Genomic DNA, 15,626 nt, shown 5'->3' on the forward strand with positions numbered 1-15,626 from the left:
GGTTGCTGTATTATATATAATGAATACAGCCACGGATCCGGTATCCGTCTTTGCGCCTGTTCTGGGTAGTGATTAATGCTACCCGGTTCTCACAATGTCCTTTTTCTCCGTCCCTTTTCTCCTCAGGCCGGTGATTTGGGCCTGGAAACCGTCATAGGACTGTTAGAAATTCAGTTGTATGACCTCTCACTTTCAGCTCCTTAGCCCAACTGCCAGTTCTTCTCTCAGACCAGAATGGATCAAGGGGAGTCTCTGGAGCTCCCCCTTCTGGCCGGAGGTGGTAGTGCAGTCTTGCTATTTTAGTATTTGTATTTAGTGTCAGTAACTGTTTTTGTGGCAAATACCCCTAGGGGTGCCACACAAGGCAGGGGCATTAGTTGGCTGCACAGCGGCCTGGGAACTGGGTTCTGCTTGGGCTGACTCTGTGCCCACATAGAGCCCCAATTCCCTTTCTTCCCGTAGGGTAATGGCAACAGCATAGTATCCCCGAGGGCAATCTGCCAGGTAAAAATTGATCCAGTCTCCTTCTTTTAAGGGCCTGCTGAACTTCACCGAGGCAGCATTTGCATACACCTTAACGTAGATGTCATCTTGTCGGTTGAAACCGTAGCCATGTTTCACATTGGTGTATACAGGTAGGTGAGTATGATGTTTGTGCCAGCTCCTGGCACTCGCTGCTCCGCCGCCCCCCCTCCCCTGCTGGCTTTCTGTCCCGTGACTCGTGTATAAGCTGAGGGGGGCATATACAGAATCCCCATCCTTCTCCTATTCTGTAATCTCAAGTATACTCACATCTAATGTATATACAGTGTGACAGAGTCACTGGCATAGTAAGTGAAGGGAGATCTGTGCCACTGCGCATACTGCGGTCAGTAATGTAAAACCAGAGTGATTTTTCCTCCTGCATTCTAAGTTCTGAGAGGGTTAATAGGAGCCTATGTGATAGGCTGGTTAACTGGATGGACTTAAAGTCTTCCTTCAACCTTAATAACTATGTAGTGGACCTCCATCGAGCGGGTGGGCGGAGGTCCACTGAATCTCCACCTGCAGAGTCCTGCCAGGACCTGTGTGAGGTCAAGGTCATGTGATCAGCAGAAACTCCCACATACTGTAGTTTCCGGAGGAGCTAAGGGACTGTGCGGGTTATTTGCTGGTTGAAACCTGCAGGTAAAGGACTCTGTCATACCTTATTTGTTTTGTTTACCATTATGCCAGCAAGGATCTGTTTATTTTGCTGAACCCTGCCAAGGTTTATGCTATCCACAATAAACTAGCAGGTGATCTTCTGCCAGAACAGTTCCTATGTCTACCTGAGGAAGCAGCTAAGTGTGTCAACCCCTCACAAGTGGTGTTTTGAGTGTGGGCAGCGTTCTAGGAACAAGTATGGAGGAGCTTGTGAAGCATCTCGTCCAAGTACAGCAGCAACATCATCTCGCCAGTCAACAGCAGCAAGTGGTGCAGCAGGAAATGAATAAGCTGTTAGCACAGCAGCTTCAACAACAGCTGCAGCAGCAGCGACAGCAGCAGGAGGCATAACACGGCAAATGGAGCCCCTCGCAGAGGCGGTTCGTGTAAGGTCGGTGTCTGGAAAACGTTAAGACAAGCCATACGGAAAATGACCCAGTGGTATGATTTGAAGCCTTTTTGACTGAGTTTCAGCGGGTAGCTGAGCGTGAGAGGCTTCCGCCAAAGCAGTGGGCTGAGGTGCTGGCACCCTATTTATTATTATTACTAGATTGTGGCCCAATTCTAACGCATCGGGTATTCTAGAATATGCATGTCCCCGTAGTATATGGACAATGATGATTCCAGAATTCGCGGCAGACTGTGCCCGTCGCTGATTGGTCGAGGCAACCTTTATGACATCATCGTCACCATGGCAACCATTATGACATCTACGTCGATACTGTGCCCGTCGCTGAATCAGAAACGTGAGATGTCTACGTCCTTTATGACATCATCGTCGCTGTGCCCGTTGCTGATTGGTCGAGGCCTGGCGGCCTCGACCAATCAGAGACGCGGGATGTCTACGTCCTTTATGACATCATCGTCGCTGTACCCGTCGCTGATTGGTCGAGGCCTGGCGGCCTCGACCAATCAGAGACGCGGGATTTCTACGTCGATGCTGTGCCGGTCTCTGATTGGTCGAGTCCTGGCGGCCTCGACCAATCAGAGACGTGGGATTTCCAGGACAGACAGACAGACAGAAAGACAGACAGACGGAAAAACCCTTAGACAATTATATATATACTAGATTGTGGCCCGATTCTAATGCATCGGGTATTCTAGAATATGCATGTCCCCGTAGTATATGGACAATGATGATTCCAAAATTCGCGGCAGACTGTGCCCATCGCTGATTGGTCGAGGCAACCTTTATGACATCATCGTCGCCATGGCAACCATTATGACATCATCGTCGCTGTGCCCGTCGCTGATTGGTCGAGGCAACCTTTATGACATCATCGTCGCCATGGCAACCATTATGACATCATCGTCGCTGTGCCCGTTGCTGATTGGTCGAGGCCTGGCGGCCTCGACCAATCAGAGACGCGGGATGTCTACGTCCTTTATGACATCATCGTCTCTGTGCCCGTTGCTGATTGGTCGAGGCCTGGCGGCCTCGACCAATCAGAGACGCAGGATTTCTACGTCGATGCTGTGCCGGTCTCTGATTGGTCGAGGCCTGGCGGCCTCGACCAATCAGAGACGTGGGATTTCCAGGACAGACAGACAGACAGACGGAAAAACCCTTAGGCAATTATAAATATAGATATAGATTATTATTATTTATTTATATAGCACCATTAATTCCATGGTGCTGTACATGAGAAAGGAGTTACATACAGGGTTATAGATATCGATTACAGTAAGCAGGTTTACATTGACAGACTGGTACAGAGGGGAGAGGACCCTGTCCTTGCGGACTTACATTCTATGGGATAGTGGGGAAGAGACAGAAGGTAGGGGCGAGGTGGCGGCTCTGGCGATGGCGAGGCGGTTAGGGTTGAGCGAAACGGGTCGTTCATTTTCAAAAGTCGCCGACTTTTGGCAAAGTCGGGTTTCATGAAACCCGACCCGACCCCTGTGCGGGGTCGGCCATGCGGTACGCGACTTTCGCGCCAAAGTCGCGTTTCAATGACGCGAAAAGCGCCATTTCTCAGCCAATGAAGGTGAACGCAGAGTGTGGGTAGCGTGATGACATAGGTCCTGGTCCCCACCATCTTAGAGAAGGGCATTGCAGTGATTGGCTTGCTGTCTGCGGCGTCACAGGGGCTATAAAGAGGCGTTCCCGCCGACCGGCATCTTACTGCTGCTGATCTGAGCTTAGGGAGAGGTTGCTGCCGCTTCGTCAGAAGCAGGGATAGCGTTAGGCAGGGTCCATTAACCTCCAAACCGCTTGTGCTGTAGCGATTTCGACTGTCCAACACCACCTTCGGTGTGCAGGGATAGTGGAAGCTACATTTTTTTTTTTTCTCAGCGCTGTAGCTCATTGGGCTACCCTAGAAGGCTCCCTGATAGCTGCATTGCTGTGTGTACGCCGCTGTGCAAACCAACTGCTTTTTTCAAAGCACAAATCCTCTTGTTCCTTCCTTTCTGCACAGCTATCTTTTTTGTTTGTCCACACTTTTTATTTCATTTGTGCATCAATCCACTCCTTATTGCTGCCTGCCATACCTGGCTGAGATTACTGCAGGGAGATAGTAATTGTAGGACAGTCCCTTTTATTTATTTATTTTTTTTTTTAATTCTCCCTACAAAAAATAAGTTGTGGGAGATTAAGATTGGCATTTCTGCTAGAGTGCCATCCCTGTGTGTGCCATCTCTCTCACATAGTGGGCCATAGAAAGCCTATTTTTTTTTTGGTTGATTTGGTTTCTAAATTCTACCTGAAAAAAATCAATAAATCAATCAGTGGGAGATAAATATTGGCCTCTGGGCTTGTGTGCCACTCCTGACTCCTGTGTGTGCCATCTCTCACTCAGTGGGCCATAGAAAGCCTATTAATTTTTTTGGTTAATTTGGTTTCTAAATTCTACCTGAAAAAAATCAATAAATCAATCAGTGGGAGATAAATATTGGCCTCTGGGCTTGTGTGCCACTCCTGACTCCTGTGTGTGCCATCTCTCACTCAGTGGGCCATAGAAAGCCTATTTATTTCTTTTGTTGATTTGGTTTCTAAATTCTACCTGAAAAAATCAATAAATCAATCAGTGGGAGATAAATATTGGCCTCTGGGCTTGTGTGCCACTCCTGACTCCTGTGTGTGCCATCTCTCACTCAGTGGGCCATAGAAAGCCTATTTTTTTTTTTGGTTGATTTGGTTTCTAAATTCTACCTGAAAAAAATCAATAAATCAATCAGTGGGAGATAAATATTGGCCTCTGGGCTTGTGTGCCACTCCTGACTCCTGTGTGTGCCATCTCTCACTCAGTGGGCCATAGAAAGCCTATAAATTTTTTTTGTTGATTTGGTTTCTAAATTCTACCTGAAAAAATCAATAAATCAATCAGTGGGAGATAAATATTGGCCTCTGGGCTTGTGTGCCACTCCTGATTCCTGTGTGTGCCATCTCTCACTCAGTGGGCCATAGAAAGCCTATTTATTTTTTTGGTTGATTTGGTTTCTAAATTCTACCTGAAAAAATCAATAAATCAATCAGTGGGAGATAAATATTGGCCTCTGGGCTTGTGTGCCACTCCTGAATCCTGTGTGTGCCATCTCTCACTCAGTGGGCCATAGAAAGCCTATTTATTTTTTTTGTTGATTTGGTTTCTAAATTCTACCTGAAAAAAATCAATAAATCAATCAGTGGGAGATAAATATTGGCCTCTGGGCTTGTGTGCCACTCCTGACTCCTGTGTGTGCCATCTCTCACTCAGTGGGCCATAGAAAGCCTATTTATTTTTTTGGTTGATTTGGTTTCTAAATTCTACCTGAAAAAATCAATAAATCAATCAGTGGGAGATAAATATTGGCCTCTGGGCTTGTGTGCCACTCCTGACTCCTGTGTGCCATCTCTCACTCAGTGGGCCATAGAAAGCCTATTTATTTTTTTGGTTGATTTGGTTTCTAAATTCTACCTGAAAAAATCAATAAATCAATCAGTGGGAGATAAATATTGGCCTCTGGGCTTGTGTGCCACTCCTGACTCCTGTGTGTGCCATCTCTCACTCAGTGGGCCATAGAAAGCCTATTTATTTTTTTGGTTGATTTGGTTTCTAAATTCTACCTGAAAAAATCAATAGATCAATCAGTGGGAGATAAATATTGGCCTCTGGGCTTGTGTGCCACTCCTGACTCCTGTGTGTGCCATCTCTCACTCAGTGGGCCATAGAAAGCCTATAAATTTTTTTTGTTGATTTGGTTTCTAAATTCTACCTGAAAAAAATCAATAAATCAATCAGTGGGAGATAAATATTGGCCTCTGGGCTTGTGTGCCACTCCTGACTCCTGTGTGTGCCATCTCTCACTCAGTGGGCCATAGAAAGCCTATTTATTTTTTTGGTTGATTTGGTTTCTAAATTCTACCTGAAAAAAAACAATAAATCAATCAGTGGGAGATAAATATTGGCCTCTGGGCTTGTGTGCCACTCCTGACTCCTGTGTGTGCCATCTCTCACTCAGTGGGCCATAGAAAGCCTATTAATTTTTTTTGTTGATTTGGTTTCTAAATTCTACCTGAAAAAATCAATAAATCAGTCAGTGGGAGATAAATATTGGCCTCTGGGCTTGTGTGCCACTTCTGACTCCTGTGTGTGCCATCTCTCACTCAGTGGGCCATAGAAAGCCTATTTATTTTTTTGGTTGATTTGGTTTCTAAATTCTACCTGAAAAAATCAATAAATCAATCAGTGGGAGATAAATATTGGCCTCTGGGCTTGTGTGCCACTCCTGACTCCTGTGTGTGCCATCTCTCACTCAGTGGGCCATAGAAAGCCTATATTTTTTTTTGTTTGGTTTCTAAATTCTCCCGGAAAAAATCATTTTATTTTATTTGGTTTCTAAATTATTCCTTAAAAAAATCATTTTATTTTATTTTGTTTCTAAAGTCTCCCTGAAAAAAAAAAATCAGTGGGAGATTAATATTGCCCTTTCTGCTTGTGTGCCAGTCTTGACTCCTGGGTGTGCCATCTCTCTCTTTTAAATAGTGGGCACTGGGCCATAGAAAGGCAATTTATTTTTTTATTTGGTTTCTAAATTCTCCTGGAAAAAATCATTTTATTTTATTTGGTTTCTAAAGTCTCCCTGAAAAAAAAAAAAATCAGTGGGAGATTAATATTGCCCTTTCTGCTTGTGTGCCAGTCTTGACTCCTGGGTGTGCCATCTCTCTCTAAAATAGTGGGCACTGGGCCATAGAAAGGCAATTTTTTTTTTATTTGGTTTCTAAATTCTCCCGGCAAAAAATCATTTTACTTTTTTTTGGTTTCTAAATTCTTCCTTAAAAAAATCATTTTATTTTATTTTGTTTCTAAAGCCTCCCTGAAAAAAAAAAAATCAGTGGGAGATTAACCCCTTCACGACCCATGACGCCATGTAGGCGTCATGAAAGTCGGTGCCAATCCGACCCATGACGCCTATGTGGCGTCATGGAAAGATCAAGTCCCTGCAGATCGGGTGAAAGGGTTAACTCCCATTTCACCCGATCTGCAGGGACAGGGGGAGTGGTAGTTTAGCCCAGGGGGGGTGGCTTCACCCCCCCGTGGCTACGATCGCTCTGATTGGCTGTTGAAAGTGAAACTGCCAATCAGAGCGATTTGTAATATTTCACCTATTATAACTGGTGAAATATTACAATCCAGCCATGGCCGATGCTGCAATATCATCGGCCATGGCTGGAAACACTAATGTGCCCCCACCCCACCGATCGCCCCCCCAGCCCTCCCATCTGTCCGGTACACTGCTCCGGCTCCCCTCCGTCCTGTGCTCCGCTCCCCACGTGCTCTTGTCCGCTCCCCCCGTGCTCCAATCACCCTCCCCCGTGCTCCAACCACCCCCCCTGCACTCCGATCCACCCCCCCTGCAGTCCGATCCACCCCCCCTGCAGTCCGATCCACCCCCCGATGCTACAATGCACCCCCCCGTGCTCCGTTCCACCCCTCCCGCGCTCCGATCCACCCCCCCATGCTCCGATCCCCCCCCCCCCCGTGTCCCCCTCCACCCCATCATACTTACCGATCCTGCCGGGGTCCGTCCGTCTTCTCCCTGGGCGCCGCCATCTTCCAAAATGGCGGGCGCATGCGCAGTGCGCCCGCCGAATCTGCCAGCCGGCAGATTCGTTCCAAAGTGCATTTTGATCACTGAGATAGATTATATCTCAGTGATCAAAATAAAAAAAATTATAAATGACCGGGGGGGCCCTTTGTCACCCCCATAGGTAGGGACAATAAAAAACTAAAGAATTTTTTTTTTTCCACTAATGTTAGAATAGGGGTAGGGTTAGGGTTAGGGGTAGGGTTAGGGGTAGGGTTAGGGGTAGGGTTAGGGGTATAGTTAAGGGTAGGGTTAGGGGTAGGGTTAGGGCTAGGGTTAGGGTTTTGGTATGTGCACACGTATTCTGGTCCTCTGCGAATTTTTCCGCTGCGGATTTGATAAATCCGCAGTGCTAAACCGCTGCGGATTTATGGCGGATTTACCGCGTTTTTTCTGCGCATTTCACTGCGGTTTTAATACTGCGATTTTCTATTTGAGCAGTTGTAAAACCGCTGCGGAATCCGCAGAAAGAAGTGACATGCTGCGGAATGTAAACTGCTGCGTTTCCGTGCAGTTTTTCCGCAGCATGTGTACAGCGATTTTTGTTTCCCATAGGTTTACATTGAACTGTAAACTCATGGGAAACTGCTGCGAATCCGCCCCGTTTTCCGCAGCGTGTGCACATACCTTTAGAATTAGGCTATGTGCACACGGTGCGGATTTGGCTGCAGATCCGCAGCGGATTGGCCGCTGCGGATTCGCAGCAGTGTTCCATCAGGTTTACAGTACCATGGAAAACCAAATCCGCTGTGCCCATGGTGCGGAAAATACCGCGCGGAAACGCTGCATGTCAATTCTTTGCGCGGATTCCGCAGCGTTTTACACCTGTTCCTCAATAGGAATCCGCAGGTGAAATCCGCACAAAAAACACTGGAAATCCGCGGAAAATCCGCAGGTAAAACGCAGTGCCTTTTACCCGTAAATTTTTCAAAAATGATGCTGAAAAATCTCACACGAATCCGCAACGTGGGCACATAGCCTTAGGGTTAGGGTTGGAATTAGGGTTGTGGTTAGGGTTGTGATTAGGGTTATGGCTACAGTTGGGATTAGGGTTAGGGGTGTGTTGGGGTTAGTGTTGGAGGTAGAATTGAGGGGTTATCACTGTTTAGGCACATCCAGGGCTGCCACTAGAAATTTCGGGGCCCCATACTGGCAAAATTTTCGGGGCCCCCTTGAGACTCCGCCCAGGCTCCACCCCAGCCCCGCCTCCAGGCTCCACCCCACGAACTGTCCACAGTCCCACCGCTCTCTCTTGGAAAATCTCCACTTCTCACCTATCACACATTGACAGTTCCCATCACCAGATCACACATATAGCCGGCAGCTTTTGTTTTGGCCAAAAAGATTTTTTAAGCCGCCACCATAACACGGTAGACACTTTTGGCCGGGCCCTACTCTGCTGTAACCTATTAAATATTTGTTAAAATATGCAATACAATTTAGGTATATTTTTATTTCTTTTTCAATTTTTAAAATGACCTATAATACTACATACAAGGAACAAATACCACAGCACTATGACCAGATGACATATTACCACCACAGTGATCGAATAATATAAAATACAAGGAACAAATACCGCTACACCATGACCAGACCACATATTACCACCAATGACTGAATACTACAATACTGATCAGTAATAAAAAAAAAACCCACAATACTATCACCAGCAGTGCCATTATGCACAGGAGATCTGTAATTAGTAAGCAGTGTCTGTGTACAGGTAATACAGTGATCACCGGTGACATTATACACAGGAGCTCTGTATATAATGTATAGGTAATACAGTGATCACTGGTGACATTGTACACAGGACCTCTGTATATAGTATACAGTGTATAGTGTCAGTGTATAGGTAACACTGACTCACCAGTGACGTCTCTAGGTGAAGTCCTTCATCTTTCATCCAGCACAGACCGCCATCACTTCATCCAGCCAGGACTCGTCTCTGCAGGTGCAGGAAATAAAACAGTTATCTCGAGTTCCGATTGTAGAACACATTACTTAATTTTCCCAACTTCTACATTACACCACATGAAGAAGGCAACATAGTATCACTCTACCCAGTAACAGGACCGCCCCCCCATTTAAAACAGTATACTCAAAAAATAAAATAAATACATCACTGCAATAATAATATCCCTTAATTAGCCCCTATGGTAATATTCGCCATCCTAGCCCCCGTGTGTCTCATTCCAGGCTCCAGCCATATGTTCTCCCATCCTGCCCTCATGAGTATCCATTCTGCCCCATATGATCTCCCCATTCTGCCCCATCTGTCTCCATCGTATCCATCCTGCCCCATCTGTCTCTAATCTTGCCCCATCTCTGTCCAGCACTCTGCCCCATCTCTGTCCAGCACTCTGCCCCATCTCTGTCCAGCACTCTGCCCCATCTCTGTCCAGCACTCTGCCCCATCTCTGTCCAGCACTCTGCCCCATCTCTGTCCAGCACTCTGCCCCATCTCTGTCCAGCACTCTGCCCCATCTCTGTCCAGCACTCTGCCCCATCTCTGTCCAGCACTCTGCCCCATCTCTGTCCAGCACTCTGCCCCATCTCTGTCCAGCACTCTGCCCCATCTCTGTCCAGCACTCTGCCCCATCTGTGTCCAATCCTGCCCATCTCTTTCCAGCACTCTGCCCCATCTGTGTCCAATCCTGCCCCATCTCTGTCCAGCACTCTGCTCCATCTCTGTCCAGCACTCTGCCCCATCTCTGCCCAGCACTCTGCCCAGCACTCTGCCCCATCTCTGCCCAGCACTCTGCCCCATCTCTGCCCAGCACTCTGCCCAGCACTCTGCCCCATCTGTGTCCAATCCTGCCCCATCTCTGTCCAGCACTCTGCCCCATCTGTGTCCAGCACTCTGCCCCATCTCTGCCCAATCCTGCCCCATCTCTGTCCAGCACTCTGCCCCATCTCTGCCCAGCACTCTGCCCCAGCACTCTGCCCCACCTGTGTCCAATCCTGCCCCATCTCTGTCCAGCACTCTGCCCCATCTCTGCCCAGCACTCTGCCCCATCTCTGCCCAGCACTCTGCCCCATCTCTGCCCAGCACTCTGCCCCATCTCTGCCCAGCACTCTGCCCCATCTCTGCCCAGCACTCTGCCCCATCTCTGCCCAGCACTCTGCCCCATCTCTGCCCAGCACTCTGCCCCATCTCTGCCCAGCACTCTGCCCAGCACTCTGCCCCATCTGTGTCCAATCCTGCCCCATCTCTGTCCAGCACTCTGCCCCATCTCTGTCCAGCACTCTGCCCCATCTCTGCCCAGCACTCTGCCCCACCTGTGTCCAATCCTGCCCCATCTCTGTCCAGCACTCTGCCCCATCTCTGCCCAGCACTCTGCCCCATCTCTGCCCAGCACTCTGCCCCATCTCTGCCCAGCACTCTGCCCCATCTGTGTCCAATCCTGCCCCATCTCTGTCCAGCACTCTGCCCCATCTCTGCCCAGCACTCTGCCCCATCTCTGCCCAGCACTCTGCCCCATCTCTGCCCAGCACTCTGCCCCAGCACTCTGCCCCATCTGTGTCCAATCCTGCCCCATCTCTGTCCAGCACTCTGCCCCATCTCTGTCCAGCACTCTGCCCAGCACTCTGCCCCACCTGTGTCCAATCCTGCCCCATCTCTGTCCAGCAATCTGCCCAGCACTCTACCCCATCCCTGTCCAGCACTCTGCCCCCCCCCCCCGTCCAGCATTCTGCCCCCCCCTCCCCCCGTGTCCAGCTTTCTGCCCCCCCCCTGTGTCCAGCTTTCTGCCCCCCCCCCCTGTCCAGCTTTACTGCCCCCTCCCCCGCCTGCCTCTTCTCCTCTGCCGTCTGACTGGTCCTCCGCCGCCCGCCGGTCCCCCGCTGCCGCCGCCCGCCGGTGCTTGCCTCTTCTGGCCCCGGGCCCGCTGCCGCCGGGCCGGCGCTTTCCTCTGCCCTCTCCTCTGCCGGTCCCCCGCTGCCGCCGCCCGCCGGTGCTTGCCTCTTCTGGCCCCGGGCCCGCTGCCGCCGGGCCGGCGCTTGCCTCTGCCCTCTCCTCTGCCGGTCCCCCGCTGCAGCCGCCTGCCTTTCTCGTCCGCCGGCCGGGTCCCTCGTCGTCCGGTGGTCCCACGCTGCCTCTTCTCTGCTCCCTCCGCCGTCCACGGACCACGTGGTGTCACACCGCGGCGCCGCACGCTGCTCTGCTCTGGTCCCGGAATGAGGAAGTGGAGCAGGGCAGCGTGTGACGTCACTAACTTGCGGCGGGCGGGCCCATGATGCACCGCGGGCCCGGCCGCCTTAAAGGTACAAGGCACTTTTAGGGACAGCAGGCACAGCAGAGTGGCACTGCAGCCGCAGCCGCAATAAAAATGTCAGGGGGGGCCCGAGCAGAGCGCGGACCGGACCGGCTGCCAGCGTGCTCGCTCGGGCCCCCCTTTTTGCTCCTCATCACCGGGCCCCATACGGCAGTGATGCCTGTAATGCCCTGATGGCGGCCCTGGGCACATCAGAGGTCTCCAAACGCAACATCGCGCCACCATTGATTCCAGCCAATCTCGTATTCAAAAAGTCAAATGGTGCTCCCTCAATTCCGAGCCCCGACGTGTGCCCAAACAGTGGTTTACCCCCACATATGGGGTACCAGCATACTCAGAATAAACTGCGCAACAATTACTGGGGTCCAATTTCTCCTGTTACCCTTGTGAAAATAAAAAAATGCTTGCTAAAACATCATTTTTGAGGAAAGAAAAATGATTTTTTATTTTCACGGCTCTGCGTTGTAAACGTTTGTGAAGCACTTGGGGGTTCAAAGTGCTCACCACATATCTAGATAAGTTCCTTTCGGGGTCTAGTTTCCAAAATGGGGTCACGTGTGGGGGGTTTCTACTGTTTAGGCACACCAGGGGCTCTGCAAACGCAATGTGACGCCCGCAGACCATTTCATCAAAGTCTGCATTTCAAAAGTCACTACTTCCCTTCCGAGCCCCGGCATGTGCCCAAACAGTGGTTTACCTCCACACATGGGGTATCAGCGTACTCAGGAGAAACTGGACAACAACTTTTGGGGTCCAATTTCTCCTGTAACCCTTGGGAAAATAAAAAATTCTGGGCTAAATAATTATTTTTGAGGAAAGAAAACGTATTTATTATTTTCACGGTTCTGCATTATAAACTTCTATGAAGCACTTGGGGGTTCAAAGTGCTCACCACACATCTAGATAAGTTCCTTTCGGGGTCTAGTTTCCAAAATGGGGTCACTTGTGGGGGGTTTCTACTGTTTAGCCACATCAGGGGCTCTGCAAACGCAACGTGACGCCCACAGAGCATTCCATCAAAGTCTGCATTTCAAAACGTCACTACTTCAATTCCGAGCCCCGGCATGTGCCCAAACAGTAGTTTACCCCCACATATGGGGTATCACCGTACTCAGGAGAAACTGGACAACAAATATTAGGGTCAAATTTCTCCTGTTACCCTTGGAAAAATTAAAAAATTCTGGGCTAAATAATTATTTTTGAGGAAAGAAAACGTATTTATTATTTTCACGGCTCTGCATTATAAACTTCTGTGAAGCACTTGGGGGTTCAAAGTGCTCACACCATATCTAGATAAGTTCCTTTCGGGGTCTAATTTCCAAAATGGGGTCACTTGTGGGGGGTTTCTACTGTTATGCCACATCAGGGGCTCTGCAAACGCAACGTGACGCCCACAGAGCATTCCATCAAAGTCTGCATTTCAAAACGTCACTACTTCACTTCCGAGCCCCGGCATGTGCCCAAACAGTGGTTTACCCCCACATATGGGGTATCAGCGTACTCAGGAGAAACTTGACAACAACTTTTGGGGTCAAATTTCTCCTGTTACCCTTGGGAAAATAAAAAATTGCAGGCTAAAAATAATTTTTGAGAAAAAATTTTTATTTTTTATTTTCATGGCTCTGCGTTATAAACTTCTGTGAAGCACTTGGGGGTTCAAAGTCCTCACCACACATCTAGATTAGTTCCTTTGGGGGTCTAGTTTCCAAAATGGGGTCATTTCTGGGGGATCTCCAATGTTTAGGCACACAGGGGCTCTCCAAACGTGACATGGTGTCCGCTAATGATTGGAGCTAATTTTCCATTTAAAAAGCCAAATGGCGTGCCTTCCCTTCCGAGCCCTGCCGTGCGCCCAAACAGTGGTTTACCCCCACATATGGGGTATCAGCGTACTCAGGACAAACTGGACAACAACATTTGGGGTCCAATTTCTCCTATTACCCTTGGCAAAATAGGAAATTCCAGGCTAAAAAATCATTTTTGAGGAAAGAAAAATTATTTTTTATTTTCATGGCTCTGCGTTATAAACTTCTGTGAAGCACCTGGGGGTTTAAAGTGCTCAATATGCATCTAGATAAGTTCCTTGGGGGTCTAGTTTCCAAAATGGGGTCACTTGTGGGGGAGCGCAAATGTTTAGGCACACAGGGTCTCTCCAAACGCGACATGGTGTCCGCTAACGATGGAGATAATTTTTCATTTAAAAAGTCAAATGGCGCTCCTTCCCTTCCGAGCCTTACCATGTGCCCAAACAGTGGTTTACCCCCACATGTGAGGTATTGGTGTACTCAGGAGAAATTGCCCAACAAATTTTAGGATCCATGTTATCCTGTTGCCCATGTGAAAATGAAAAAATTGAGGGTAAAATAATTTTTTTGTGAAAAAAAAGTACTTTTTCATTTTTACGGATCAATTTGTGAAGCACCTGGGGGTTCAAAGTGCTCACTATGCATCTAGATAAGTTCCTTGGGGCGTCTAGTTTCCAAAATGGGGTCACTTGTGGGGGAGCTCCAATTTTTAGGCACACGGGGGCTCTCCAAACGTGACATGGTGTCCGCTAAAGAGTGGAGCCAATTTTTCATTCAAAAAGTCAAATGGCGCTCCTTCCCTTCCAAGCCCTGCCGTGCGCCCAAACAGTGGTTTACCCCCACATATGAGGTTTCAGCGTACTCAGGGCAAATTGGACAACAACTTTCGTGGTTCATTTTCTCCTTTTACCATTGGGAAAATAAAAAAATTATTGCTAAAAGATAATTTTTGTGACTAAAAAGTTAAATGTTCATTTTTTCCTTCCATGTTGCTTCTGCTGCTGTGAAGCACCTGAAGGGTTAATAAACTTCTTGAATGTGGTTTTGAGTACCTTGAGGGGTGCAGTTTTTAGAATGGTGTCACTTTTGGGTATTTTCAGCCATATAGACCCCTCAAACTGACTTCAAATGTGAGGTGGTCCCTAAAAAAAATGGTTTTGTAAGTTTCGTTGTAAAAATGAGAAATCGCTGGTCAAATTTTAACCCTTATAACTTCCTAGCAAAAAAAAATTTTTGTTTCCAAAATTGTGCTGATGTAAAGTATACATGTGGGAAATGTTATTTAGTAACTATTTTGTGTCACATAACTCTCTGGTTTAACAGAATAAAAATTCAAAATGTGAAAATTGCGAAATTTTCAAAATTTTCGCCAAATTTCCATTTTTATCACAAATAAACGCAGAATTTATTGACCTAAATTTACCACTAACATGAAGCCCAATATGTCACGAAAAAACAATCTCAGAACCGCTAGGATCCGTTGAAGTGTTCCTGAGTTATTACCTCATAAAGGGACACTGGTCAGAATTGCAAAAAACGGCAAGGTCTTTAAGGTCAAAATAGGCTGGGTCATTGCCCTTCCTGCTTGTGTGCCAGTCTTGACTCCTGGGTGTGCCATCTCTCTCTCTCAAATAGTGGGCACTGGGCCATAGAAAGGCAAATTTTTTTTTTTTTGCTTTCTAAATTCTCCCTGAAAAAAAAAAAAATACAGTGGGAGATTAATATTGACATTTGTGCTTGAGTGACAGTCCTGCGTGTGTGGCATCTCTCTGATTTGGTGCCACAGAAAACAGAGTGTGTAACATTGTGCCTGATTTTCCTTGCGGTCTCACCAACCTGTAAAGGGATATCGAAATCATACTGAAGTTATAGCTCACCGTGTAAGTTGTTTGACAGCAACAAATACCGTTACTTTGGTTAAGTTTTTAAAACAATGAGGAAGTCTGGTGGAAGAGGTCGTGGCCGTGGGCGTTCATTGCCAGCTGGTAATGATGGTAGTGGTAGTGGAGCATCAGGTGGTCGTGGGAAAAGAAATATTGCACCTAAGTCTGGAGCTGGATGTGGAGCCAGGTTCGTCGTCTGGCTACAGAAGGCCTCGAACGCTCCCTTTTCTGGGAGTAGGAAAACCGCTTTCAAAGCCGGAGCAGCAAGAGCAAGTTTTGGCTTACCTTGCTGACTCAGCCTCTAGCTCTTTTGCCTCCTCTTTTGAAACTGGTAAATGTAAAAGCAGCGCGTCGTTAGTGGATGTTCACGGTCAGGGACAAGTCGCTTCCTTGTCCTCTTCAGC

Source organism: Ranitomeya imitator, chromosome 1, assembly GCF_032444005.1.
Source record: "Ranitomeya imitator isolate aRanImi1 chromosome 1, aRanImi1.pri, whole genome shotgun sequence".
Classification (NCBI taxonomy): Eukaryota; Metazoa; Chordata; class Amphibia; order Anura; family Dendrobatidae; genus Ranitomeya; species Ranitomeya imitator.